This window comes from Anolis sagrei, chromosome 2 (assembly GCF_037176765.1).
Source record: "Anolis sagrei isolate rAnoSag1 chromosome 2, rAnoSag1.mat, whole genome shotgun sequence".
NCBI lineage: Eukaryota > Metazoa > Chordata > Lepidosauria > Squamata > Dactyloidae > Anolis > Anolis sagrei.
Genome location: NC_090022.1, coordinates 52705617 through 52722827, shown reverse-complemented (window position 1 = coordinate 52722827; position 17211 = coordinate 52705617). Strand labels below are relative to the sequence as shown.

Sequence of the window (17211 nt, the reverse complement as noted above, 5' to 3'; positions counted from 1 at the left end):
CATCTATTATGCTAGTAGGGAACACACTGGCAGCTGTCTATCTAATGCCGCAAGCAGAGGGGGGAAAAATGAGAACGGGACTCGCAATCCCGCGGCACTCACCCGGCTCCTTTGTCTTTCCCCGCCACGATCTATCGCCCCCTGGGATCCAAACCCGGCATCGCGCACCTCTGACGGGGCCATGCAAAGCCCAGCGAGCCGCATGCAAATAACGGGGGGCGTGGCCTCCTCGTCTACATCTGGAACGGGCTACTCCAAAATCCCCCCCCCCCGGGTTGCCAGAAATGGTTCCGCCCCTTTAACGGAGCTCTACGAGCGGAAAGGGAAGCGCCACCTCGACGCGTAGCTGGGGGGGCGGGGGGGGGAGTAGGGAAAGCCTTTGCTGGAGAGGCAAAGTGGGCGGGGCGAGAGGCACAGACAGACAGGGGGCGTGGCCAATTGCAATCCAATCCCTTCATTTGTTTGATACCGCACAGCCAGCGTGGCATAGTGGTTCAGCTTTAGCTTGGAGTTCTGTAGGCGGCGGGTTCGAATCCGCTAATGGGCAAGGAAACAGGGAAAACAGTTTTGAAAGCATACAACTATAGTAGAGCCTGGGAAAGTTGTACTTGGAGACTATAGGTCCCAGAATACCTGATTTGTGCTATGATCCTACTGTCATGGTAATATCCTTCCTGGATGTTTCCTTCTTTATTTATTTGTTGTGTGCCTTTTGGTCGGTTTTGACTTGTGAGAACCCTAAGATTAGTTCAGAGAGGGGTTTGTCCAGGAAAGGGCAAACGTTGACCCTCCAGGTGTTTGGACTACAACTCCCACAATTCCTAACAGCCTATCGGCTGTTAGGAATTGTGGGAGTTGTAGTCCAAACACCCGGAGGGCCGAAGTTTGCCTTTTCCTGGGCTTTCGTTTTTCTCCCTCCAAGGCTGAGAGTGTGTGACTTGCCCAAACCAGTGCTTTCCCAGGCTACAAAGCCCAGGATTTAGAAACACAGGGATGGCAGTTAAATTGGAATGAGCAATATAGAGATATACACAGTTAACAAATTACAGTAGACTCTCAGTTAACTTGAAAGCAAGCAACTGGTCAACTCTCAAGCAGCCAGGAAAAAAATTGACAAACTAATACTTTAAATAAAAATGGAAATAAAATCAGCTTTTGCAATACGATAAAATTAAAACTGTGTTACCTTGAGTTGAGTTCATCTTTATTTGACTTAAGTGGCTTTTAGTATGTTTCAATATTAATGCGACTTAAATCAAGAAATAGTTTTCTAAGATCTACAGAGACACTCGCTGGAACACCCCAGCAAGCAAGAGTCCAAAAGTGGCAGGCTGAAACCCAGAACCTCAATCAATGGCTGATACCCAATGAGAGACTCCCCCCTGGGCACACAGAAAACTGGGCGACTTGGAAGGCGCTGAACAGACTGCGCTCTGGCACCACGGGATGCAGAGCCAATCTTAAGAAATGGGGCTACAAAGTGGAATCCACGACATGCGAGTGTGGAGAAGAGCAAACCACTGACCACCTGCTGCAATGCAACCTGAGCCTGCCACATGCACAATGGAGGACCTCCTTGCGGCAACACCAGAGGCACTCCAAGTGGCCAGCTACTGGTCAAAGGACATTTAATCAACTACCAAGCTTGCAAACTTTGTGTTTTGTCTGTTTGTTTGTTTGTTTTGTTAAAAATGTAATACAAATGTCTAGTTGCTCCTGACACGATAAATAAATAATATTAATACCAAGTCAATACTGTTTATTATGGTATGATATGGAGCATAGTATTAGGCCTATTTTAATAGTTTGTGTGTGTGTGTGTGTCAGAAGCAACTTGAGAAACTGCAAGTCGCATCTGGTGTGAGAGAATTTACTGTCTGCAAGGATGTTGACCAGGCGACACCTGGATGTGTTACCATCCTTGTGGGAAGCTTTTTTCATGTTTCCGCATGGAAAGCTAGAGCTGACAGATGGGAGCTCACCCCATCTCATGGATTTGAACCACCGACCTTCAGGTGAGCAGTTCAGCCAGCACAAGGGTTTAACCCATTGCACTACTGCGGCTCCTAAGCAACTGGAAATTACAGTTATCTACCAATTCCAGGGGTGCCGGTTAACTGAGAGTGTACTGTATTTTTTCCTCCTAGATATTACTTTGTTAACAGAAAAATTGATATCACTGGTCAAAAGAAAGAACAAGTAAAGGCTCTTAGAGTACCTTAACAGACAAGGAATACTCTGCCTCAGAGGATGATGGAGTCTCCTTCTCTGGAGGTTTTAAAGCAAAGACTGGGTGAACATCTGTTGGGGGAGCTTAGATTGTGTTTTCCTGCATGGCAGAATGGGGTTGGACTGGATGGCCCTTGGGGTCTCTTCCAACTATGATTCTAGGAAGAAAGGAGCTGAATTCACAGGCTAAGCAAAACGGTATGTTTCTGCATGCTGTGAGCATTTTTAAATTGTGTTATCAGAACAAGATCAAGCAGCATCTTTAAACAACCCCGAAGCATCCCTTTCCCCTCCAATTCATTGCTGTAAACAGTTGTCACATTGCTGTTTTTATTATTATTTTGCCTTTTAACTTCAAGTTGGATGCTTTGAGAGACTCTTAGCGACACAGCAGGGTAGACATTTCCAAGCTAAGTAATAAATGCCAAGCTAGAGATACAAGCAGGCTGGTACTGTAAACAGGGAGGGAAGCCCGCCGTGAAAGGAGGGGGGGGGGCTTGAAAATTCCTTTTGTGGTTTACTTTTTAAAAGTAAAAATGAGAGGAAGCTCAGGCTTGAGAAAAGCACCTGAATGATAGATAACGTGATGCCCTTTGGCAATGATTACAGGTAGCAATGTGGAAGGAAAATACGGGGCTCCTCCAGGAAAGCATAAGGTTCAAGGTCACCCAGGAGGGATTTGAACCTGGGTCTTTCTCAACTCTAGGCCTGACCTCTAGACCACATTGGCTTTTACAAGTAAGATCTTAATCACTTCTTGTCTAACATGCCTGGAGGCACCTTATGGCTTCTTAGTTATGAAGGAAAACTACATTTCACATGTTTGTAGGCTGAGTTTCCTTCATGTTTACATTGCAAAGACCAGGAAAATTAAATTTTTAGCTTGCAAACCAGTTCCAGAACTAACAGTATGTGGTTATATATATATTTCCTAAACATCTGGCATGATGTCAGCCTGTTGAATCAGAATATGGAAAATAAAGGACCAGATAAACAGAGAATCAATAAAAACTACTCATTGTGTTCCATAGCCTGTGGTTTTTGAGTTTGGGATGGCTTGACTATAATTGAAGTCCAGCGTAGTTAAAATGAAATATAGGGTAGGTATTATATTTATAAATACCTTATTGAATAAACTCCATCAGAAAATAAATAGGGACACAAGGCAGAATGAGCACAACTCACTGAGATCTACAGCATGCTCAGAGGTGAAAAACTAGAAAGATTTGGTGGCTGGTTTGGTCAATTTTGTTGTATCCTGCTACTCTGTGTTAAGCATAACATATGAGCAAGGTGGTCTGTGGCCATGGGACACTATGTGAAGGACAGTTACAAAAAACTGAGTATATCCATCTTGATTAACAGTTTTATCAATTTTGGTCAGCATTGTGTTGGCATTCATAGAATCATAGCATCACAGAGTTGGAAGAGACCACATGGGCCATCTAGTTCAACCCCATGCTATGCAGAAAAAACACAATCAGAGTACCCCTGATAGATGGCCATCCAGCCTCTGTTTAAAAGCCTCCAAGGATGGAGCTTCTATCACACTCTGAGGCAGAAAGTTCCTGTTTCCAGTATGGTGCATCTGTGACCCAGCTACATACCATATAATGCAGTTTCAAACTGCATTATATGCCAGTGAACATGAGGCCTATGCTGTGTTGATTTCAGACCCTGAATGCATTTGCTCATTGGGACAAATCATCCTTCCAGTCTCTGGTTGGGAGGTTTCTAGCCACTTTCTCTATCTTGGATGATAGGATCACAGAGGTATATGAAATGTAATTTCTGCATTTTTATTATTGTCATATGGGGGAAAAATTCTACAATACTTATGGATGCATTTCTACATTTCCATTTCTATTTTAACAAAAAATCAGGGGCATATTACAGTTGTTATGCACACACGGCATTTATATCATGCCAAATTGGTAAACTTTAAAGACTGAACGCCATTGGTACATTATATTCCTTTGCAACAGCTATAGCAGTTAGTAATATATATATATATATATATATATATATATATACACACACACACAGTACAAACTGTCTTTAAAAGTATAGTTTAATTTCTAACTTTATAAACATTCCAGGAATTAGGGGAAAGTAGCTATATTTTAATATCTGCCTAGAAAATTTGTCAGATATGGTTGTGTTCTTATCCAGTAAATGGGCCATATTTCTCCACTAGTCATATACTCACACTGGCTGCCTGACCCCATGCCCATAGCTGCCTGAGAAGAAGGTGTCCTACTTTCTGCTTTTGCAGGAAAGGAGAACTCTGAACTTGGTCAAATTACTTTTTGGGAACTATAGCGCCATCATCCTACATTGAGAGGGAACCAGAGGAGCTATGATATGGAGGTAAAGGTGGCTGAGACTGGGTTGAATCATAGTCTGACAAATCTGAAAGGCATAAGGTTGGAGAAGGCTTATTGTGGTTCTTACGTTTCTTCACATGTTGCCCTAAGTCAAACTTACGTATCTTCACATGTATTTTATGTGTCTTCACATGTTGCCCTCAGTCAAATCTATCACGGGATTTACTTGGCAAAATTTGTTCAGCAGGAGCTGGTCTTTGCCTTCCTCTGAGGCTGAGAGAGTGTGAGTTATCCAAAATCACCCAATGGGTTTCCAAGCAGGGATTCAGACTCTGTTCTCAAAGCCCAACGCACACATCACTATACCATAATATATTTACATTGAAAAATATAGAATTTTTTAAAAGACATATTCTAGTACAACTTTACGATGTTTTAAGGCAAACACATTCCTGCTTTAGGAGCTATTTTGACAATTTGATATTTTCAAATTCTGATTGGAAGCCAATAGATAATAATTTGCCAAATACAAAATTTAAATATATCATCTGGTAGTGAAAATCATGACACTATCTATGTTTTTGGAAATATATATATATATATTCTGGTGATCTGTATTTTTGGATATATATATTCTGAACAATCATCTTCATTTTAAAAATATAATTGCAAGCTTAATTCCTGGTGCATTTGGCTTTTGATTGAGGAAGAGTAGAAATTCCAATGAAACTCAGTTCTGTGAACCTTACGGGATTAATAAACTCAAGAGTCATGGATTTAATAAGTGTGATGCGGTGAAACTTCATCATTTCTGAATTGTGAACATCATGTTCCATGTGTGCTAGTCCAGAATTTATAGGCTTTAGAAAACAAAATTAATGTACCAAGAAGCGAGGCAGAAAGTATGTGTGTGTGTTTTGGTTTAAAAGAGCCGGTTTGACCACACACTGAACTCCCAGTTCATTAATAGCTTGTGTTCTGCAACTTATATTTAATTAACTATTAGAAAGATTGGATATATCTGATAAGCTATTTCTTTTTCTCAGTTACAGGGATCATTTATGTGATCCTTGGAACTGATTGCATTTTTTTCTCTTCCAGAGTAAAAAAAAAAAATCAGAATAATTTTGCATCTAACAGATCCTTGGGGCAAAGAGTATGACCACCAAGTCACCTCAATAGTAGTAATGATGAAGCTCCTTTCGGTTGTATTTGTGTGTCCTCTGTCAACTTATGATAACTTTACGGATTTCACAGGGTTTTAAGGTAAGGAATACTCAGAATCAGTTTTACTAGTTCCTTCCTCTGAAATATAGCTTACAGCACTTGGTATTTGTTGGCAGTCTCCCATCCAAGTACTAACCATACTTGGCTTCCAAGATCAATAGAATCCATTGCCTGTTTCAGGAACAGTGATTAATACTACAATTAGTTCAAAACCTAGTGATGTTAAGCACCGACACCTCCTCCCCCCCCCCCCCCCCCGCCAGTGAAATTAATAGAAATATATAATTGAAACCAGGGTAGGAGCCCAGAGCCAGCTGATCTGGTATTCCAATGATTGGAAGAGCCCAGCTGATCAGCTACTAGTGCCTTGGATACTTTTTATCCAGAGCCCTCTTCCCCTTTATTACAAAGTATCCCCTTTAATAAACATACACTTCAGAGTGTTACCCTTATATTTGACTCTTTTTGCCTCCTGTGTTTTTCTTTCTCCTTCTGCCTCTTGCAGCTGGTCTCGGTATCCGCTTGGCCCCATTGCCCCCACGGCCCGTGCAGCCGGGCTCACTTTCCTCCTTTCCCCCAGTACATAACATCCTTTCACCCCAACTAACCCAGAGTCACCTTCACCCCCCATAGGTACTCCACTTTCCGTGACTGGGGGCCCCCGGTATCCACGGATCCCCGTTTATGTATAATGTCATATTTTACATTTCATATAAACTTCTATCTATGACGCCACCAATCAATACCAGGTAACCTTTCACCGGCACCTCTTGAACCAGAAATTCCCTCCAACAGTTTTCCTGGTCATCACTCAAAAACAATGGACATAAGCACCCTTCACCTCTGGGATCAATCACTCTATATTGATTCCCATAAAACCGGCTGTGCAAGGGACAACAGGACCCGGAACTGGCCCACTCTTTCTTTGTACTGCCACATGGACATAAGAAAGGACATTAATCACCTGGCACTTCTTCCCTGATACCGGGAGGTCTTGCCCCACTTTACATGATGCCATTTTCCTTTTCCTAGGAATGGATTTCATAATCCTATCACTTTGGACAATATCCTGTTATGGGTAACAATGGACATGAGTGCCATGGGTGATTATGGGTTTGTCATTTGTATTGTGAGCGGCTCATCAAGTTGGGTCAACTTGATGAGCCGCTCACAATACAAATGACAAACCCATAATCATCAGGGACCTGATGGTACTGTTTGTCTCAGAGTTGAGACCCTGTACATAGCTTGACTTAGTGTGTGTGTGTGTTCTATTAGCAACCAATTCATACATTATACTTCACTCCCTTGGATTTATTTCCTCATTTGGGTGATGAAAATAAGTGTAGTGTTAGTCAATCTTGGCTTCTACATGACCATGACAGCTATTTTTAGATGGTGAGTCAATTTCTTAATATATAATTACTTGTTTTAAAATTGGAATGTTCATCCATTTAACATAATAATCTGCCCTTACTTTATTGGTGACACCAATGCTGTATGATTATGTTATTTGACATTTTCAGCTACATGGCACTGTCCATTTTGCACATACATAATTGTATGAATTTGTGATCAACCTTCCCCCCCCCCCCCCGAAGAAGACCATTGTGGTTTCAATGAATTTTCTATCACCCATACATTGCTATCTGTTGTACACACTTAGATGTCTAATTTAGAATCATAGAGTTGGAAGAGACCTTGTGCGCCATCCAGTCCAACCCCTGACAAGAAGCAGGAAAATCGCTACCAAAGCATCCCTGACAGATGGCCATTCTGCCTCTGTTTAAAAGCTTCCAAAGAAGGAGCCTCCACTACAGTCCGGTGCAGAGAGTTTCACTGCTGAATGGCTCTCACAGTTAGGAAGTTCTTTCTAATGTTCAGGTGGATTCTCCTTTCCTGTAGTTGTTCGGTGTCCTCGTCTCCAGGCCAGCAGAAAACAAGGCTGCTCCCTCCTCCCTAAGACTTCCCCTCACATATTTATACATGGCCATCACGTCTCTTCTCAGCCTTCCCTTCTGCAGGCTAAACATGCCCAGCTCTCTAAGCTGCTCCTCATAGGGCTTGTTCTCCAGACCCTTAATCATTTTAGTCGCCCTTTTGTGGACACATTCCAGCTTGTTAATACCTCCCTTCAGTTGCGGTGCCCATAACTGGACACAGTCCAATTCATAGGTAAATTCATAGGTAAAATACTAAGCCATTTGTTGCTTAATCATTTTTATGAGCAAAAAATTTGATGCATGGATTTTATAGTATTTAAAATGTTTGTGTTCTTTATATATTTCAAGGGTATTGGAGTGGGGCATTGGAGTGGGAATTGTGTGACTCTACAAAGGCCCTTGGACTTCAGTTCCCAGCATTCCTCACCATTGATTATGCTGGTCAGGGCTGGTGGGATTTACAGCAGAAGCTCATAAATCCACGATGGGAAGAAATAATTTCAAATATGAGCTCAAAATTAAAACATGGATTCTACATGAATACTCCTCAGTTAAAGGTAGAAGAGATTTCATACTTTGCTAAAGGATGAATTGACAAGGAAGAAGACAGAAATCGTATTCCTTCATTCTCTGTTTAGCAATTTTGAAGGAAATGCTTATAAGGACAAAAGAACAGAAAGTGTTTAGGGTTGATCTTTACCATTAATGGCAGGGGATTGGACAGGATGACCTTTGTGGTACCTTCCAACTAGTGTGCAAAACTGTGGTGACCTGTTCAGCACAGATGAGTTGAGAGGTCAATGTGAAAAAAGATATAATACTGTCCCAAGGACTGTATGCTACTGCTAATGTGGTTGCCAGTAGAAACATTGCCTGCTGTGGTTATTTAAGCCTTTTAAAACAATTTATCTGATTTTAAAGCTATTTTTAAAGAGAAAACTGGTGTGTTTAAAAGGTATTTGTTTGTTTGTTTGTTATATTTAATGTGAGTTTAGAGGCAATAAATGAATGAATGGATAGGCAGACAATATCAGGCTTCGTATTGTTTATGCTTCAGAATGGAGCATCTTTCCTACAGGAGTTTTGGATCAGCCGGTTCGGAATCCAACTTTTAGTAATTTGGTTTGAGAAATCTTTGGAGGCCCAAGAGTCTCCAGATATAGAACAGTTGTTCCTGACCATGTATTCAGATAAGAAATTAGTAAATTACAACTTTGTTGCCTTGGATGAATAAAAATATTTGTTTATCCACAATATTCTGGGGGGAAATGGGGATTCTGGTGTCAAGATCCCCCTAACAACCCCAGAGATTACTTCAGTCTGAAGACCAAAATTTTTTTGCAGTCCCTAACATCCGGACCTATCATTTGTCATCTACTAGGCATAGAGCCTTCTCGATCGTAGCCCCTTATTTATGGAATGCCTTGCCGGTTGAAACTCGAACCATCCAAGACCTACTTGCTTTTTGGAAAGCCCGTAAAACCTTTCTTTTCCGGTAAGCTTTTGATGGGTGAACAACCCGGGCTATGTCTGTCCTCGCTGCCTATTGTTATTGCTAAAGGATGAATAATCTGTTTCTGTAAACCGCTCCGAGCCAAATTGGGAGTAGTGGTATACAAGTTAAATAAATAAATAAATAAATAAATAAATAAGATGTATAAGGCATGCTTCCCAAAATAACAGTGCCGCTAAGCTCAGTAAGTATGTGTGCATACATAGTAGGTGTTTATGTCTATACATAAAAAGACTAAAAGTATGTAGGGATTATTAAATTATAGAACTGTAATTGTATTGCAATCCAATTAGGGCACATTGTAAGTATATCCAAAGGGTGCGCAAAGAGTAAAATAATATTCAATAAATGTTGTTAAAATTCTCTCTATATATAAACTGAAGGAAGACCTCATCCACCTGGCCCTAAAACGTAGTCTCAATACAACCTACATGATATATATAATTTAAAACTAAGAATATTAGACTCTGAAACGTTTATGCACAAGGAAATATACAGCATTAGTTCTGAACTGAGATAATATTTAGGACCAGAAGCACAAAACATGTATAATTTCATCCACATCCTCAAAATCGTAGGTAAATTTGAAGCTAAAATATTCCTTGATTTTAAAAGGAGCATATTTGCTCTATTACTTATTTCTATGTAATCACACATACAGTATATCCCTAACCAGTACAGCACAATGAAACTTCGATAAACAGAAGAAACATTTTGTCAGCCAAATACCTGCACAATGAATCATACTGTTTATGTTCTTTCAATATTTTCAGATTGAAAATTGTTACCTTTGCACTCGAAAAGAAGCCCTTTTCAGGAAACAGGGTTGCTAGGTGAAAAGGTCCTTAAATTAGCCTTATACAGTCCCAGAAGATTAAGGCTGGAACTCTGCAGCCCCCAAAGAGTTGCAGGATCTTGCAAGTGACAGTTACTAAACCCTACAGCTGCTGTGCTCCTGAGCTTGCATCATTTCAGGGTGTCATTTTTAAACCAGCCAGGCTTAAATTTCCGCTTGTTCGGCATGATTATGTACCTCTGTATTTTCACAAGTGATGCCTCCCATTGTACGGGCTGTGGTAAGGGAAGGTCCCCCCGCCCTCTCTCTGAGAAGTCACAGGATCCCCAGTAGTTACACGTAGTTCCATCTTGCTTACAGGAGTGGTTATGGGAAAGGCTGAGGTAGGATCTCTGAGGGGAGGTAGAGAACAGGGATGTTAAAAATAGCAGCCTCAGCAAGACACATTTAGCCTGGATATCCCCTATGTGATCAGTTTTCAATTACAGCCGAGCTTCAAGAAATCAGATGAGAAGTAGCTTGGGAAATTTCCCTTGTAACTAGGTAGTTTGGTTTTGCATTGGTTTTCATGGCCATTTCTTTAAGTAGTGTTCTTATATTTTTATGATGTCTGTTGCTCAGTTTTATTGTTTCCATTATTGAAATGTAATGTATTTTAATTGTGATATATCTGTGTTATTGAAGCCTTTCATGGCTGGAATCACTGGGTTGCTGTAAGTTTTTCGGGCTGTATAGCCATGTTCCAGAAGTATTCTCTCCTGACGTTTCACCTGCATCTATGGCAGGCATCCTCAGAGGTTGTGAAGTCAGACCTCACAATCTCTGAGGGTGCCTGCCATAGATGCAGGTGAATCATTAGGAGAGAATGATTCTGGAACATGGCCATATAGCCTGAAAAACTTACAGCAACCCTGTAATAGATCTTATTTGTGTTTTTGCTGGGCTTGGTCCCCATTTAGCCACCCTGAGTCCCTTCGTGGTTGGGTATATGAATAAAGAAGTTGTTGTTGTTGTTGTTGGCTACAGTCCACTAAATAAAATGTGTTTGTCTTTGAGATGTCTTTGTTGTCTTTTCTGCCACATGCAAACACAGCTCCACTTTTGGAAATGTGTAAATACCATATAAACTTAATGTGAGGGCAGCATTTATAATTTTGTATAATTTTGATATGGATGACGGTCATTCCATAAAGAAGTGAAAGCACCAGAAAGGACTCAGAGGGTCGTCCATCTTTACATGCCATGATTTTCCCATCCAGGCCTTCAAAAAGATCAGAAGAAGTTCTGTGATAGAAGAATTGGTGTTTCTTTTAAGTTCTCCTTGGATGAAATAAGCTCTTACCTTTCACCACTGTTTCCTTTCTCAATGAGAGTTAAGGTACAGTATTCATATTGACTCATGGATAAATGCACCCATGGGTTGATTTTTAAATTAAAATGTCTAGAGTTATACACTAGTTCTAATTGTTTATCTTGTGGCTCTCCACTTATTGGATCATGGCTCCAGTCATCCCTCATATCTTTGCTCTGCTGATTGGGGCTTATGGCAGTCGTAGGTCAACAACATATATAGTAACCCCACCCCCCAATTGAGTATATGATACATAATTAATGATTGACAGCGCACTTTAAAGCATGCACTTTCAATGGCATTTACTCCTAGATAAGTATCCTTAAGATTATAATCCCAGTCTGGCCACAAAAGAGCACATTATGGAAATGGAGAACATCCTGGAGATATGAAAGGATATTTTCTTCCTTCAGAGATTTCTCATCATGACAACAGTTCTGGCAACTCTCTTAGGATCCTTGCCGGTGACTTTTAACCAACATACCCATAAGACTTTACAGTTCTAGATTTTGGAAATTGACTATTACTCCCAATTATGGAACTTGGCTGTAAAAGAAAGCAGAATGGAGACAAATCATTCAAGTTATTAAACATTACCTCAAGAGCATCATGTTTCCTACAATATCCGAATCATTCTGTCATATATGAAATATGCTGGCTTATTATAGTCCTTTCATTTCATTTTTTTTGAGAATCAGACTAATCCAATTTCCTTCTGTACTTCAAATTTTTTAAAATAAAAAATAGAAGGACCAGTTACTGAATTAGTCATCACACTCCACAAATGTGGGATCTGCAGCATGTGCAAGATTTATTTGGGGTGTCCCTGACCTCCAACCTCTGTTTTAACAACAAAGGAAAGAGAAATATTAGTGATATTGCTCTCTTCTTAAATGCTTCAACATGGCTGTTGAAATACAAAATTTCAAATGAAAACCAGACCTCTGCACTGAGGACTTAAAGACAAATACACGACAACAGAATTAGAATTCATTGACTCAATTGACTTCTTTGGATCTCAACCCAAGGAAAAGTTGAATTTTGGCTGATTAACTGATATTTTAAAGATACATTACCCATTAAAAACCCTTTCTTTAGCAGCCAACCAGTTGCACAAACCTTGCCCAAATAAAGCCATTGACAACCAATGAAAGAATAATGAGTTGCGGTGGAAACAGTCTAGGTTCCTTTGAAAAGGAATTGTACAGCTTATGAGAAGAACTTCTCTCATGTCCCCACCAGATATGTTTGCAAAGGAAGCGTAATCAAGAGAATGGCTTCCTCCACAGACCTGAAAACTCATATGGGAGGAACAATCTTTCAGACAGCCTGGACTCATCTACACTGCAGCATTAATGCAGTTTGACACCACTTTAACTGTCATGGTTCAGTGCTATGGAATCAGGGGAGTTGTAATTTGATGAGCTACCAGCACTATTTGACTGAGAAGGCCAAAGACCTGGAAAGCTTCAAATTCCACATTTCCATAGCATTTTGCTCTGGAAGTTTAAGTGCCAAGCTGGATTGATTCTACTGTGTACCACAGACCTCTGTAAGTTGATGTGGGTTTGCCTTTTTCCAAAAGTCATATATCATTTGCTTATAGTACTCCTATTTAGTATCCCATTTATTGCACCAATCAAAATTCATGTGATGCATAGATTTATCAGGATCTATTCCATAGCCTTGCTATAATTTTGCAGTCATGCTCATTAAATGCACTAACTGTTATAATGTTTTATCCATTCTCTTTAGCAGTGATCTAATGCATTTCATCTAATGTAGGGAAAAGGATGGCACAGTGATACTACAAAAAACTTAGGGTACTTCCAGGTGGGTAAAACCTACTTCACCAGGGGTTTTTGTCCCCAGAAGCTGCCCAAAACCCGGGCTTTCCTGGGCAAGGTGTCTAGATGCCATCTTCGTAACTACTTGGATTGCACCCAGAAGTCCCCCAAAACAGCCTTTAATTTTTTTAAAAAATTACCAGGCCACCATTACAGTGGTCCTTGTGTTCTCCCGGCACATAGAAATGATATGCTAGAATACCGGGGGGCGGGAGCAATTTTGCTCCCCTCCCATATCCTAGCATGTCATTTCTATGTGCCAGGAAGATGGAAGGACCACTGCAATGGTGGTCCGGTAACTTTTTGATTTAAAACTTGTGTTTTTTTTTGGGGGGGGGGTGGGTGACCTCATGGTTTTCCAGACTCATAGAGCCAAAAAATCCTAGATGGCTGTGTGTGGATTGGGCCCAGGGATCATGTGACACAGTTCCCAGGCCCTTTCCACACTGGGCCCACACCAGGTAAGGCCTGGATGTTATTTAAGATCTTACCCAGCTTTGTTTCAAATTAATTTACTTTTATCTGAGTGTGGTTTTGATGCCTCAGGTAAAAGTATGACAAGTCTCACATTTTTGGACCTGTGTGGAAGGGCCCTTAGTCAGTCCAAGTGAATTAAAAATACTGGTCATGCTTCTTCCTATAAAATATGGATGACCCCCACTAGTCCTGGGCCCATTCCCACTGTCATCCATCATAGGCAATTCCTTGTGGTCAAGTCTGATTGCTTTCCAAGTTTGGAGAGAATTATTCTTGATCCAATGTATTGTCGAAGGCTTTCATGGCAGGAATCACTGGGTTGTTGTAGGTTTTTTTTTGGGCTATATGGCCATGTTCTAGAGGCATTCTCTCCTGATGTTTTGCCTGCATCTATGGCAAGCATCCTCAGAGGTTGTGAGGTCCACCAACATTCCATTTTCCATTCCTGAATTGAGAATAGAATAACTGTTTTTGGAGATGGTGAGCAGGCATTCGGATAATATGACAAGTCCAGTGAAGGATCATCGTTTCAGTGCTGGTGGTTTTTGCTTCTTCCAGAATTCTGACATTTGTCCACTTGTCTTCCCAAGAGATCTGCAACATTTTTCAGAGGCAACACTGATGGAATCGTTCCAGGAGTTGAGTGTGACATCTGTAGATGGTCCATGTTTCGCAGGCGTATAACAGAATTGGAAGGACAATAGCTTTGTAAACAAACATCTTGGTATTCCTATGAATGTCAAACACTCTCTACTTCATTCAAAGAAATACTGTACTCACAGAACTCAGAAAGAGTTATATTTCAGTGTCAATGTTGACTTTTGTGGAGAGGTGGCTGCCAAGGGAGCAGAAATTGTCAATATTTTCTAATGTTTCTCCATTAAGCTGTATTTCTGGCATTGCAGAGAGAATGCAATGCTGAAAGAGCACTTTAGTTTGCTCAACATTCACTGAGAGGCCAAGCTTTCCATATGCTTCTGCAAAGGTGTTTAAAGTGACTTGTAGGTCTTTTCTGAATGAGCACAGACTACATTATCATCAGCATATTGGAGTTCTATAACAGATATTGTTGTGTCTTTGGTTTTGGATTTCAGGTTGGAACACAATCTTCATTTTCAAGAGAACGGCAAAAGGATGCAATACAGAGAAGGGTGATACATTGTGTTAACTTATATTAAAATCAGTAAAATAGAGAACTCTCTTAGACATGTTTTATGGAGACAGTATAACACATTTATCCACTCCAACTTTGCATGGATATTCAAAACTGTGGATAGCAGCAAACCCTGTTGAAATAAAGGAAATCAGGCCTAAGAATGCCACAGGGTTGCACTGAAGGATCTAAAACATGACTAGAGAGGGTACATTTTGTTAGACATGAATAAATGAATCCATGGATAATCTTGAAACCACTGAAATAAAAGACCCACCTCAAGAATGCAATCGAGTTGCATTGGAAGACCAAGAAAAAGCCTAGGGAGGGTCTATTTTGTTGGCTGTGGATACATGAAACTGGATATCAGTCCTGCAAATACAGGGATCATATTTAATATTAATTACCCATAACTGACCTTGGTGGAATGAATGAGGCATTTATGTGTTCTTGCTTGTACGTAGCTTCTCAAACCTCCAACATTTCACAGATGAAAATTGAGGCACATCTGGCCAGGAGACATCAAAATAGCTAAAGATCTTAATGAGGAAGAACAAATAAGCTTGGGAAAAGGCTGCAGTAGCATGCCTTTTCATGAGACTACTTGGAAAGGCAAGATTATGGGCCTCTTCACATGGGGCATTTTTGCCCCATTTTGTTGCTTTTATTGCACTGCAGGGATGGGAGGCAAGTAATAAAGTGAAATATCTTTAGGGCCAATTTGCTCTTGAGTGTTCCCCATGAAAACACTAGCTTTTCCTGATTCTGAGCAAAAGGATTTGATGAACATTTCAGCACTATCCAAACAAAGAGCTCTGTAGAGGATGATTTATTATCACTTGACACACCTAAATAAAGTTTTATAACAGCGGAACAGCTCTGATTAATGGGAACCTTCTCCGGTCTAGCTCTGTTTTGTGTTCCTCCTGCTCCATAACTATTTGGCTTCCTTTCTCAGAGCCATATCCGCAACTGGATAGCAGTTCTGAAGAAGTGAATGAAATCTACGGTATTCCCACTGCCTACAGGACATTCCTCCCCACAGCTACCCCATTGCCACCACAGGCACATGCCCAAACATATCCCAGCAGCTGCATTCATCCTGCAAACAGATTCCAAACAGCTGGAAGACAGAAGAAATAACTGTCCTCTCTGGACGCAACCTAGAACTATGCTACAGTAGTAAATCACATGTGTCTCTGGAAAGTAATACAACTTTTTGAACTATGATCTCTAGAATTTCCTAGCCCTGAGGGAAATGTTTGATTGTAGTACAAAACAAAAGTAAATTTTCTAAACTGGTTTCCAATATGTGAAGGAGCTTAGTTTGAAGGACAGAATGAAGGAATATATCATACCCCCCAATAGCCCTACTTTGCAGGGAAAACCCAAAGTAATTCTCTGTATTCTCAGTCTGGATCTACACTGCCATATATAAACCAGAATACCTGCTTTGAACTGAATTCTATAGCAGTATCGATTCATATAATCTAGTTCAAAGCAAATAATCTGGATTATCTGCTTTGATAATAGATACAGCCTTACTTTTTAAAGATTCTTCTAAAGTGTCCCAATTTCATTCTCCTCCTCCACTTTTCCTCTTTGTCCTTAGCATACTTCAATTGCTGCAAAGAAAATTGAAACTGTAAAAGTAGTTTGAACTCAACTCAATGGAGGTGGGGAGAGTGAATATAGGACTTCCTCACATGGCCCTTTCTGGCTGGGCCATTGCACTGCTAAAGGGAAGGTACATGGGACACTGTGAGATGCCCTGTGTCCCCTCCCTCCTCCTCTCATCACATGGTAGGTATGGGATAGTACACACAGACATCCTGTCCCTCCCTCCATCAGATGGCAAAAAGGACAGCAATGCAGGGCAACATGTGATGTCCCGCCACTCTTTCTGCCATCACATGTCAAGAAGAGGAGGAAAGTGAGGGCTACCCAAATAACACTTTCCACCTCATAGTGGTGGAGTTCGGCTCTTCCCTCCACTCCACCTTGTGAGGAACATTGTGCATTGTGCAATGGTGCGCACAACTGCCAATCCCTCCCCAGGCTTCTAAGGATGTGATTGGTCCCTTTTCTGTATTGGCAAGGGGATGTAATCTGGGGTTCAGCTGCCTATTCTTGTTTTACTACTGACTATTCTGAGTTAGAAAGAAGATAGATGAGCTGTCTGTATTTAGAATGGAAAAGGGCACAACGACCCTCTGTTAGGACTAATCTTTGCTTAGGATGAAGATCAAAACTGCAAGGGGAAAGGGAGGAAAATAGGAGAGCAGATTGATGGCAATCATCTTTGAGAGTTCTTGGAGAACTGGACAAGTCCCAGCAGATTGGAGGGG

General features: G+C 40.8%; 1 protein-coding gene across 2 annotated transcripts in view; it reads right to left on the bottom strand.

Moving 5' to 3' along the window:
• The window catches only part of SLC41A3 (solute carrier family 41 member 3), a 55957-nt gene extending 45583 nt beyond the window's left edge, over window positions 1–10374 (bottom strand). The window contains exon 1 of one of the 2 annotated variants that reach the window (XM_060766202.2): window positions 10028–10374. The gene's annotated coding sequence lies outside the window, so the exon portion shown is untranslated. Of the gene's footprint in view, window positions 1–102; window positions 350–10027 lie in introns of those variants that run through there. The other variant, XM_060766201.2, reaches the window with a different exon arrangement.
• Window positions 10375–17211: the final 6837 nt, after the last annotated feature.